Raw genomic sequence first — 12515 nt, forward strand, 5'->3', positions numbered from 1 at the left:
CTTCATGGATGGCCTTGATTAGGCTCTGTTAATTGAAATAATTTCAATTAGTAACAGCGTCTTGTATCATCTTCACCTGTAGGGAACCTTGTGTCCTCCTGAGATTTGTCTTTTGGTGCCATTGTTTCAGTCTGATTTTAAGACACCAGAGGTGTTTTCACACCTGAGGACCAAACTTGCAACATTTGTTACATTACAGCTGCTGCGTTTTGCTTTCACACTGCATTCTGTCAAACGTTCCAAACCTTTTGAAAAACCTGTTTACGCCCTCGACTGTGGGGGCGCTGCACCAAGAACCATTGAAGGAAACGACAAAAAAATAATAATCTCAGAATAAGACATGAGTGCAACTGCCTTCTTCACGAAACATAAGCAAAAATGGAATGGTGTCAGATTTTAGTTGTTGTAGGATTTCTCTTTTGTCTTTGGATAAAAAAGAAAAAGACCTCGAGCCATTTATCCTGCTAGCGCTAGACCAGCACATTTGTTTTGGTTGCTTTTACCCAGAATCCCCTGCATTACAGTCCACTTCCTGCTTGTGGAGCAGCTTCTGCACTAATCTATACTGTATAATATATTTTAAATCTTAGATTAAATTAAAACATCTATTGATTTTATGACACCATTGAATGTAAAGGTCATTGTGGTGGAAATCAAAATTCTCACCTTATCTGAACTAATCGGAGACCCTAAATCTAATGTTCCCCTTTTAATTATGCACAAACTATAATTAAATATTTGGTTTATTAATAAGAATGTGATCAGGGGGTGTAAATCTGAGCTGTTTGTAGTTACTGAATGAAATTCAATGGAAATCTCAGTGCGGGTCACAGAAATGGACAGGCTACTGGAGCAAACACACACGCATTCCTCCCCAGTGTGTGAGCGGCGCTAAAATGCTAATGCCGTGCTTCCTAAGTGGACAGTGAAAGATGTGATGTAATACGGACCACACAGCAGAGATGTGACATTGAAACTGTGATGTGGGATGTGAGACTGTGCCTTTACCTTCAGTAAGCTTTAGTTTATTCACAGCTGATTAGCTTTTTATTGGAGAACATTCTTAAACTCACCATAGCAAATATAAAACGTGAAATTACATTTCATTTAGATGATTGTGTGTATAAAGTTGCACCAAAGCTTTTCTTTTGTGGTAGGTTTCTGACAAATGAATCCATGCACTTTGACCTCTTTCACATTTCTTTTGCCTTTTTTGGAAATACTCAACCAGTAAGAAATGTCTCAATCCCCCCCCCACCCCCCCAAAAAAAGAGCCAAAATGCTGAGGTTGTGTGTGTGTGTAAAAAAAAAAACTACACAAAAACATCTAAAAACTCTTAACCTTGAATGTACCTCTCCACTCAGCTAGCTTAATAATTTGGTTATGAAGTAGCTTGAAACGAACCAAAGATAAACGTGACCGCCGTAGCGTTTGAAACCTCTGTTACCAACTGGAACTTTGCTCACTTTTCACATCCTCCTCACCTGCTGTTTAGTAGGGCAAACAGCAGAATATGAGTGACTCCCAGGTGTGACTGGAAACTGTAAGGCTAAGCAGCCACATCTCTCCCCCTGCTCAGTATTCAAAGCTACATAAGAGGAGATAGTGGGTTGGAGTAAGAAAAGGCTATCTCTGTAGCTTTGTATTGTAAAATGCTTGTTCTGTTTGAACTCTTGAGCTCTATACCCAAAACGGATTATAAGATGCATATTTTTTTTGTTTTTACAGAGACAGAGATCATATTTTTGATGTTTTATTCAGTATAATAATAGTGTGTTATTTTCTCATCCTCTCCTCATACAGTGGTATCTAGCAGCTCTACAAAAGCTGCCGCATTGATTCCACAGGAACGCTCATCGATCGGGCTAAATTTGCATGGGAATCCATTCCGTTCAAGCGGGGAGATCATAATCGATCCGATGGGATAAAGTCTGTATCTTGGCTGCTTGGCTCTCGGAGGTTAAGGTGAAAATTAATTTGCTTGTTTGCTATGTACGTTTCAATCCTGTAATTAAGTCTTCCAAATGATTAAAATGTAAAACAATGGAGCACTCAATGTGACTTTGATTGCATGCTTTTTGTTTGTTTTGTTTTTACTCAATAGCATGATTTGTTAGCTTGATGACTGTACATCCAGAATGCTAATTAAAAGTAACATTCAGTCAGTTTCTTCAGCTTGGTTTAAGTATATTTATCCATTCAAGCAAATTAGTTTGAATGAAGTTTAATGGAATGAATTTTTGTAATTCAGATATATCCCATTATATATGTTCAGTAAAAGGAGATCTATTTCTCCTCCAAGGAGAGATGTTGACAACTAATTTTTTTAAAGTCAGTCATATGAAGTAATTCAATATGTAAAATTCTGCTAAAGGCTGCTTTTATCGTAAAAATGACCCTGTTGTACCTGTTCAATTTTAATCTTTGAATTAATTAAACTTACACCTGTTTATCCCTTCATGTTGTCTTTTTTTCATTAAAAATTGAAAACTATTTTCTAAATCCACATTTAAAATGTACTGCACAAACTAAAATAAAAGTAAGGTGTGATAGCAAATGAGAATATTCTGAACAGGAAGTGCTTTTATTTTGATATGCTTGCTGTAACCAGAAGTGGTTTTGAAACAACGCAGCCAGTTTAGCAGAGAGAGAATTACAGAGGTAAGTTACGCTTTTTGGTTGAACCGAAAATTACCCTAAATAATTGAATACAATATTCAGTCGGAAGGGGCATTCATGTGGTCATTATTATAAAGCTAAATCTAACATCAACAGATTTTTATGAGTCATTGTATTCCACTTTGGAAATAATAATCACGCGCATCCTTTCACAGTAAAACATGCGCCGCTACTGCAGTCTGTAACTCCAATTTCGCCTATTTTAATCGTCATTCGATATAAACCTGTGGCTTATGTGCAGTGGTTTCAAACTCTAGTCCTTGAGAGTCAATGTCATGGAAACTTTCAGATATTTCCCTGTTTCTACACACTTGAATTAAATGGCTAAACCTCATCACAATGCAGTCAAGCTCCGCGGAGCTCCGCTAATGAACCGATATTGGAGCCAGGTGTGCTGAAACGGTGACTTCAGGGGAGGTGTTGCACCTTTTTCTGTGACCACCGTATGTTGTGACCGTAGGAGGCGCTGTTGCATTTTTAGACCATACTTTTCCATGAACGTTGGCCTTTAAAGAAGAGTATGTCACACCAAAACCATACGCTTAATTAATATTGAAATATAGCCGAAATATGTGATATATGATGATGCTTATCATACACTGCCACTGTTTATACACCTGTAACAGCCACAATATTAGCAGTCAGATGTTACTTTTTATTCTTTGGAGGAAAGAGTGAATCAGCGGAAACAGTTTAGTTTAAATATTTAGTATTTTATTATAAGTTACAGTGTGGTCACAATATATGATAAGCACTATCATATTTTGTGACTGTCTTTCCATAATATTAATTACACTTACTTTGGCATAGCATACTCCGAGTGAAAATGCCAAGAACTTTATTTACAGGAGGTAAAAAATTATCTGCTAACTTTTTAGCAGAATCTTACTTAAAAAATCTAGACTTACTCCTTTAAGTCTAGTTAAGTAGCATTTTTTGTTGTTGCTTGACTGGATTTTGTGGTTCTTACTCATGTAAAAATAAAAGAAAAAGGGCATTAACTAGATATTTTATACTTGCTGAACTAAGGTTCCACTATTATCTTAAAAAGCAACTTAAAAACAAATGTGTCAAGAGAAGCCGAGGCCAAAACTACCTTCATAATGGTGTGAGTAATCATTCACTTTGTGAAAATAACCATCAAATGCAAATTGAATGTTGTTTTCAACTTTTAAAGTGAGCATAAGACATTCCAAGTCAGCTTCATCCTCCATGGTCCTGGTTTTAGTTTTTATCTCATGCGTTGACTGTGGTTATATTCTTTGCTCCATTTGTTTCCACGTTACACCTGAGTCACTTATGGCCTTGTATTTCAAGTCACTCGTGTGCTAAACTACCCTTTAGTGTTTCCCTCTATTGGCTCGTGATTAGTCATTCCTTCTTCATCCACCTGTCTGTGTTTAGGTCAGACACAGCAGCATCTAACAACATCCGGGTTCAGCTCACCTGTTGAAGACACCATGAGAGTTGTCTCGTGCAGGTAAGATGGTAACTTAATTGTTTGATATTCAAATTTCACTGATGTCCGTTTGATCTGTTTCATTTGAAATGTTTTTTTTTTTTTTCTGGAGTCACTGTTTTGTCTTTTTTAGAAACCTGGTTTAATTTTTTTTGCAAATTATTCATGGTCGTCATTTATAATTACATTTCTGATAGTATTTACTTTTTATGCTGGGTACCTAATTTGCTGTGCCTTACTAAAGTGTGCACACCCCTACATCCTTTTCTTTTTTTCTGACTTTACAACTGGAAATGTCCGTGTTTTTATTGGGGTTTTATGTCATTGTCAACAGAAGTTAATGCATAATGATCAAGTGAAAAAAAAACTTTAAAAAAATGTTAATGAATTGAAACAATGCACATTTATGCCCATTTTTTTTTAATGGAAAATAATGCCAGAAAATCTGCCTCTTGTTGCAGATTCTCAATTGAATTTACGCCTGAACTTTGAAAAGCTTGTGTTTGTTCTGGGTTGTCATCCTGGAGTCACATTTCGGCTCCTAGAAAGGGAAAACCCCACAGCATGATGCTGCCATCATGAAGGTTTACAGTAGGAAGCTCTTAGTATTTTAGGGAAACTAGACAAAAATGATTTGAAAGTGAGTTTACTTCTCAGCAGAAAAGAAGCAGTTCCTCCATGTGAATCCATGACTTGAAGGTCACTGAAAGCAGCCAGAGCTGCACTTACTTGTTTTTAAGCCTAACCCTAATAAAGCTCCAAAAACGGGGCGGGGGGGGGTTGGGGGGGGTTCCTCGCCTTGAAACATCCAGGCTTTCACAGCGGGGGAAGATAACATGATTCCAAACAGGCGAGTGCGTTTCGTCAGAGCACCGACAGCTGGACCGACGCCATGTGTATGCGAGGAGTTCCTCCTGTGTGAATGTACATCTGTGCATGTCCGGGCGGGTGTTGGAGCGTTCGCGCAGCAGCTCGAAGCCTTCTGGACAGGGCCGAGGGTGAAGGGGAGCGCTAACACACTCTCCTTGTCAGCGGCAAGGGTAATTACTCCTGGCTGAAATTACTCAACATTTGTTTATAGGCTCCCCTGAGCTCACTGTAAATAGATTGTCTGCTCAAGTCCAATGCCACAGAAAGCGGTTGTCCCCAGCAAACACAGGCAGAGGTTTATATTCTCCTCAATTTTACTCCACACATGCATGAGTCCAGCTGGACGGCTTCTTTGCTGAACATTTATTTCTTTCTTTTACCCGTCACATAACTTTGTGCGTGGTCAAGTTTATTCTCTTAATCGAGTATTGATCTATGCCTCTGTCTTCCTCCGTCCGTGCCTACAGTAGCTGAAATCTTTTTAGCATGCATATGAAAAGAGGAAAAAAAGAAGTGGAGAAAGCCAAAAAAAAAACTGAAGCATTCCCAAGTCAAGGTCCCTCCATATAGTTATTGTATGAGATGGTTCCTGTCAAAAATGACAGCTTGAAACACTTGACCCACAGAAATGAATTTTTTGGCCAGGGCCAAATGACAGCCCCCAAAAAGTAATTCCTTCTTTTGAAATGCTGAGGGAGGTGGAGAGTGAAGTGTGGAGAAGAGGAGTGACACGGAGAGCGATAGAGCAAGACAAAGACGTTGTGAAGAAAGGAGAGGATACAACAGGCGCCGGGGAGGAGAGGGGGGGGGGGATTGATGGGTGTAAAACAATAAATACATCCTTAAATTCCAAAGTAAAACATTACAGCTGCCTGTACGCACAGCAAAGATTTCACTAGGTCTAGGTCTTTTCAAACATTCATTTCAAATGATTAATTATATCAGTTTTAATGCAATTAATAAGTTACATATTATTATTTTTTCCATGCAAAGGTTCCCGCCAGAATCTTTTGTATTTGCATGTTTCTGGTACAGCCCGTAAATGTGACGGACAAGTGACATCTGCAAACATTGATGGAGGACAAAGATGCTTTTTTGGCCCAGTGGGGGTGAACTCTTGCTTGATTGGATGCTGGAAAAGATAATTGCTATGCTAAAAGAAGTTAGCATATAACGGAAGCTATGTAAGGCTAAAATAGCTTCTCAATGCTAAACATGTAGCAGCAGCTCAGATGTCCCAACTGCTAATTTTTGCATCCACAGCCCACATTTCTAAAGAGGGAAAGTGTAAATAAAAAATGCTTTTCAAATGCTTTATTCACAACCAACTTGGTCTTAGTTTCCACACTATTCTCATGTTTTCTGGCAGGACATTTTTCTAGCATACCAAGAGTTTGCAGCAATAGAATATGGAGGGGCAATGATGTATTTTTATTTATTTATTTATTTTATTTTATTACACGTAACAACTGGAGAAATCACCACTTTGATCCTGATGCTTTTTGAGTTGTATGACAGAAAACCATAACTTTTTAACTCTGTTAATGCAATGAGGCAACTCAAAAATGACCTTTTTATTTCAAATTCAGAGTCTAAAAAACAGACATAATAAGTTGGTAAAGTTTAACAGACTTCTTTTTAAAAAAAAACATTTTTGACAATAAATAAAGCGGCTTTATAATATCCTGAGATCTTTTGGTAAGAAATGTCGTCACTTGTCAGGTCGCATGAGATTTGGCTCAAATATGAGTGAAAACAGGCACTTTTAGAGGAATGAGCTTAAAGATTCCAAAATGCTAATTCGTTTCAAGTGGGTAGGAAAAATAAACGACTTCAGATAAATCCATTCAAAACCGATCCGGTCGTCGTTTTCATCTCCGAGCGCTCCAAGGTGGAAAACGTCCTTCTGTTTACAATAAGTGATTTGCTAATGATGATTTTGATTGTTTGCTTCTGTACTCCAGCCTCCCAACATATGCTGCTGTTATTGCAAGCTGCCATCCAGGCTAATTTGTCTTAATTACACTGAGTGCGTTTGCTGCCTGCTACCGCCGTCCATTGAGACAGACAGACACGTTAGATAGAGTGGAGGGCGGGGAGCGTAACATCTGTCTGCTGAAGAGACACACGCAGACGCACACACACACACACACACACACACACACACACACACACACACACACACACACACACACACATTCATAACAGTAACACAGTAATGAAAAAACACACAAATACTAAAGCCAGCATATACAGGGAGATACAAAAACACCTCAGTGGTAATAAAACCACGGTCCAGCCGCATCACCGCCATCCCTCAGCCCTTACCTCCCATGTCCTGCTAATGGCGGCCACCACAGAGGTGACTGTGTGCAAATAGGGCCGCAGCGCCGACGGCCATCCATCACAAGGCCCTGGAGCAACATTACACCGCTCTAATGGCCCACTCTGGCCTTCCTTATGATATTAATCCACCGCCTCACAGCGCTGATTTCATTTGTAAAGTGGTAAGGGGAGAAAAACGTTTTTATTTATTTATTTATTTTCCACGAGGTGCTAACAGGCCTGGATGCAAGACACCTTTTTGCTCTCGTGCGAAAACACACGGCATAAATGCTCTCACTCTCACCTTGGTGATGGGAATGTACCTGTTATTTTTTCTTCTTCTTTTTTTTTCCCTTTTTCCTCCAGAGAGTTTAATTACGCGGAGTACCCACAATCCGGCACGCTGCGGACGTCAAACAAGCTCGGCAAGGCAGTAAAAGAAAATTATTAGTATGTAAAGTCCACATCGCAGGCAGAATGAGTGAGTATCAGGAAAGCAAGCATTAAAGAGGTGTTGGTGCCTTAGAGAATGAGGATGCACCAATCTCCTAAAGCTTATTTACTTTAAGTAAGTCTAAGCTGTCTGTTGGTTTATTCACACTTGATATTTTATCATAAGAAATCTCAGAATAAGATTTCATTTCTGCCTGAAACCGACATTTTCTGCTACCCAGCATCTACATTCATTTAGAAAATCACTGAAAATGTCATTTCAGTCCATATATTATTATTGCAAACAGACTGACATATTTCAAGTATTTGTTTAGCTATGTTGAACAGCTAACAAAAACAAAAAAATTCAGTCTCTTGGAAAAAGATTACAATAAATTGTGGCATTAATTCATGGGAAGACTACGGATTTGACAGTTGTGCAGCGGTACATCACTGGTATAAAACTGACCGTTCACTGAATGCTTTTTTCAAACATGTTAGAGGAAGATTGAGTGGAAGGAAAAACTAGTGAGAAAAAATTGTGAAACAAGAGCAGCTCTCAGAGGATTGTGAAGCAAAGTCCATTCAATTAATAGGATATTAAATGATTATTATTATTAAAAATCTCTTTTGCAAGATAATGTCATCCAGCACACAGTTTACAGAACATCTACAACAAAAATGATTACTTCATTAAGCTAGCAGCGCATATGTTGTCTTTGATTTGCATTGGTGAGTAGATAATCAAACTTATTGATACTTTTCAGGTGATTCAAAACTGAGTTTTGATCCCAATTTCAACCTTTTTTTTTTGCTTCAGTAAAATGAGAGAACATGGTTGAAAATAAAATTTTGCATATAGAAGTTAAAATATGGAAGAAAGTAGAATGGAGATAATGGATTTACCACAGTTTAGCTCAGAACATCAAACAGAATAATTACATACTTAATTCTTAAGTTTAAGGTTTTGTTTTGACTTTTTTCTGAATATTAAAAGTGCACATGTAATGTCTCTGCAGGTGATGGTCTATAGGAGCTGTATTCACCTCAGTTTTCTGCCCTTGTGTTCTTATGGCTTCAAATTCGCTGGGAAAGTTGGGGTGACTTTGAGCTTCTGGGCTCTTTGTTTTTCACTCTATAAATACAGCCACCTCAGGCCTTGTGCTGCTTTTACCTTTTTTGCCCACAAATGAAGTCACACCAACACTGATTTTACCGCAATATGTATTTGTTCAGTTTATTTCATTTAGTTTTGGCCTGGAAACACACTCGTATGGTTTTAGCATTAAGAATTAGATGATGTTGGGATTTAACATGAAGATTAGCACAATCATAATACATCCTTAGATTTGAACAAATTAAAAATTCTGAAAAGTGTGGCATGCATTTGGAGGTTTGTCTCTTCCAGATGTTGATGTTTTTGCCCAGCTCACAAAATAATGTAAAGCATCTCTGAAAATGAATTTTTATATTATGCTGCAGATTTTCAGTCAGACATAGGTCTGGACTTTGACTGGTCCATTCTAAAACATTGATAAGTTGTGATATAAACCTTCTCTGTCGGTGTAATATAACCTCTGACCCAGTCTCTATTGTTCTACAAACTCTAATAGTTACTATGTGCATTTTAGTGATATAAATCTCACTTCTTATAAAAGAGGAGTCCTGAAGAAGCCTGTTTCAAATGGGAACATTTTTCAAGAACAGTATTTGTTTGTGACTCTGTACATACAGTCACAGCCATACAGGGAACTAAAAAGTAAGTAATAGTTTTTCATTATAATGTTTACCGTTATAACAGTCTTAACAGAAAATATTGCTAATTTTTTAAGAATCCATATAGTTAATATTTCATCTATCAAATCAAAGTAGTTTCATCTGAATCTTCTGCCTAATTACATCAATGCAAAAAGAAGTTCAACATTTAATCTTAAGAAGTAGCCATCAAATGCAGAGTCAGCTGTTTATCAATATTTTTGCAATTTGTTAATGGGTTTTATCAATATATGAAGCGGCCCAAAATTTTTATTTGTCAAATTTCTTAGTCATTCATCCTCTTCCAGTTTATGACTCTACATTAGGATAAGAGAGTAAAGACGGTGAGAGGAAGCTGCTGTTGTCAGAAAATCCAGGCCTGGTTTTTGTCTTCAGGCATATTGAAGGCAGCTACCAGACTCTCTGGCAGTACACCGGCTGGGAGGGGGAGTCTGTTGACCCGTGGAGCAGATGGTGGGCTGAGGAGAAGGTCTGCTGGCTGGACGTCAGAGCCAAGACACTCTTTGTTACTTTTTCTTTTTTAATTCATCAGACCACCACTTGCACAAACTAAACACACACAAGCACACGCACACACGCGTGGAGCACATGAATGTCAAAAGCTAAAAGTGTCAACTGAAAAGGACACGGCAAAGCAAGGCTTCACGTTTTTCTCAAATACCATCGTACATTTTGCAAAGGGAACATTTCATAGTCCGACCCTGAAGCTCAGAAACCTCGGACATTGTCTCTCCTTGTACGTCTCCCTGCGGTGCAAACATACACACACACACGCACACCAGAACCCTTACTTTTCCAAAATGTAGCGACAAAAAAATAAAAAAACCCTAACTCGTAATTCTGGTTTTTTATTTGTTTTATAAATCAAACATTAAGCACACACCAACCACCACCACACCACACAGCTCCACACCTCTCAGCTCTCCCATTCCTCCTCACGCTGTGCTTTAAATTATAAAAAAAAAGGCAGTCTGCCCGGCGTAAAAATTTCATCTCTTACTGTGGCTGAACAGAGCGGCTGCAGACAAGTGGAGGAGTGGAAATGAGGAGAGCAGGGGAGCGCTGATGTCTGGCGTTGAACGTGTTGAGCCAGAGGTCAGCCCAAGTCGGGTGAAACCTAGAAACAATAACACGCACTCACACAAACGTATACTACATGTGTGCCTGTGAATTGTTCCGCTCGCTCATTGAAAAACACTGGGATTTAAATAAATCCCCCCAACCCCCTCCACCCCTGGTCATAAAAAACAAAGTTTGTGAACACTGAGAGATTTTGATGCCTTTATTAAAGACCCACCACTCTTTGAGTTCTTCTGAGCTGTCTCGTGTGATGTCCATGAAACTTCTTATGTGTTGTGAATACTAATGGTTTGGTGGGCAGTGTGTGTGATAAGTGATGAAACGCCTTTGAATGCCTGCGTTGTCCTTGGCTGACTGGTGGGTGCCGTTCCATTATGGAGATTCGCTTTGCTTTGAAAATTAGTAAAACCTGCCAGGTATCAACAGCCTCAAAAGCTGTGTCTTTAAGCACTCGTCTGTGTTCTTTTTAGCCCTTGAACATGAAAACACCCCCCCTGCAGACTGAAGACTTACAAGACGCTTAAGTGATATTGATGAGAAAAGTAAATTAATATAAAAGTAAAACGCTTAAAATACAAAACTCAGTTGCCAGGGGTAAAGAAAGCTGTCAGGGATGGCCCTGTAGCCTAATGACAGGCTGGGCTCATCGCAAGAGAGAAACACAAAGACGGCAAATATTTCTATAGATGCACTTTATAAGAGGATGAAAGACAACAAGCGAGAGAGACGGCACTCTACCGTAACACTGTAGATAAAAGATGAAGTATAACTAAACCCAAGACGGCAGACACAAGTGGCGGGAGCACTGAAACTAAGGGATGAAGTAGATATAGTGAATGAAACACTGTGAAAAGGAATTAAATATTAGTCAAATTAGTTAAATTTCATCATTTGACTACTTTTTTGTAGCAAATTTAGCTTAAACATTTTAAATTAGAATTTAGTCAGGTGTGTTTGTCCATTCAGCTGTTGCTCTCATTGGTCCAGTGGAGAAGAGTTGAGCCGATATGCTTACCTGAGTTGTTTTTAATGATTATATTTTCTGCTACAAGACTTGGGACTGAGGAAGCCTCTGTGTTGGAGGAAGAGTTTAACCTTGTATAATGCTTTAGTCAAATCTGCTAGCAAACTTAGCTTCTTAAGCCTGAGACAATGTCAATGTCATAGAATGAAACTTAATAAACTACTTGTTAAAATAAATTTAAAGAATTTGTGTCTAGTTTTGGCTAATTTCATGACAACGCTACTGCTAAGGTTAAATTAGCTTTTTAACCATGAGGCAGCTGGTGTTAATGCACCACACACTGTAGGTGTAGCTGTCAGGGAAAAGGAGTGCATGTCTTCCTGAGAGAATATGTTAGTCCATCACTTTCATGTGAGAAAGAGAGCTTTAGTTCCTTACTTACTGAGGACTGTTCAAAAAAATCCTTTGCATCCAAACCAAACTATCGAATGGATCTTAAAAACCCTTTGATGGATTGACCAAGCAGACCCACATCAACATTTCTATTTGAGCTAGCACCATTCTTTTGTCCATTTTTGTAAAAAAAAAAAAAATCTTAATATTTAGTCTTAAAGTTAAATAATGAAACTAAAACTAAGCATTTAAACCCTTCCTTCAAGTTTCAGAAAATCAAACAATCACTTAAAAATGATCAGGTATTAAAAATTTAGATATTTACATCCTTTTTTAGAACAACTACTTGGAGTAATTGGTGTGTTGTCTTTAACTGTTGATGATCATGGAGTTGATTCTAAACCTCGTTAATCTCTATTAAGCATTTACTATAATTTTTTTTTTACTTTTCAATGTGGGAGGACATAGCTTATGAGCAAGTGGATATTCATAATTAGTTGGAATTTGTCACATTTTGAGAAGAGAAAATTCAATTA

The 12515-nt window shown here is 38.2% G+C and overlaps 1 long non-coding RNA gene across 1 annotated transcript in view; it reads left to right on the forward strand.

The window, feature by feature from the left end:
- The first annotated feature begins 2578 nt into the window (after positions 1-2578).
- Positions 2579-12515, forward strand: part of LOC148160763 (uncharacterized) — a 46488-nt gene continuing 36551 nt past the window's right edge. Inside the window, exons 1-2 of the long non-coding RNA XR_015762395.1 lie at positions 2579-2662; positions 4085-4160. This is a non-coding gene — a long non-coding RNA (uncharacterized LOC148160763). The remainder of the gene's footprint in view (positions 2663-4084; positions 4161-12515) is intronic.

This window comes from Poecilia mexicana, unplaced genomic scaffold (assembly GCF_051168715.1).
Source record: "Poecilia mexicana isolate PSO_F unplaced genomic scaffold, ASM5116871v1 scaffold_2, whole genome shotgun sequence".
Lineage (NCBI taxonomy): Eukaryota > Metazoa > Chordata > Actinopteri > Cyprinodontiformes > Poeciliidae > Poecilia > Poecilia mexicana.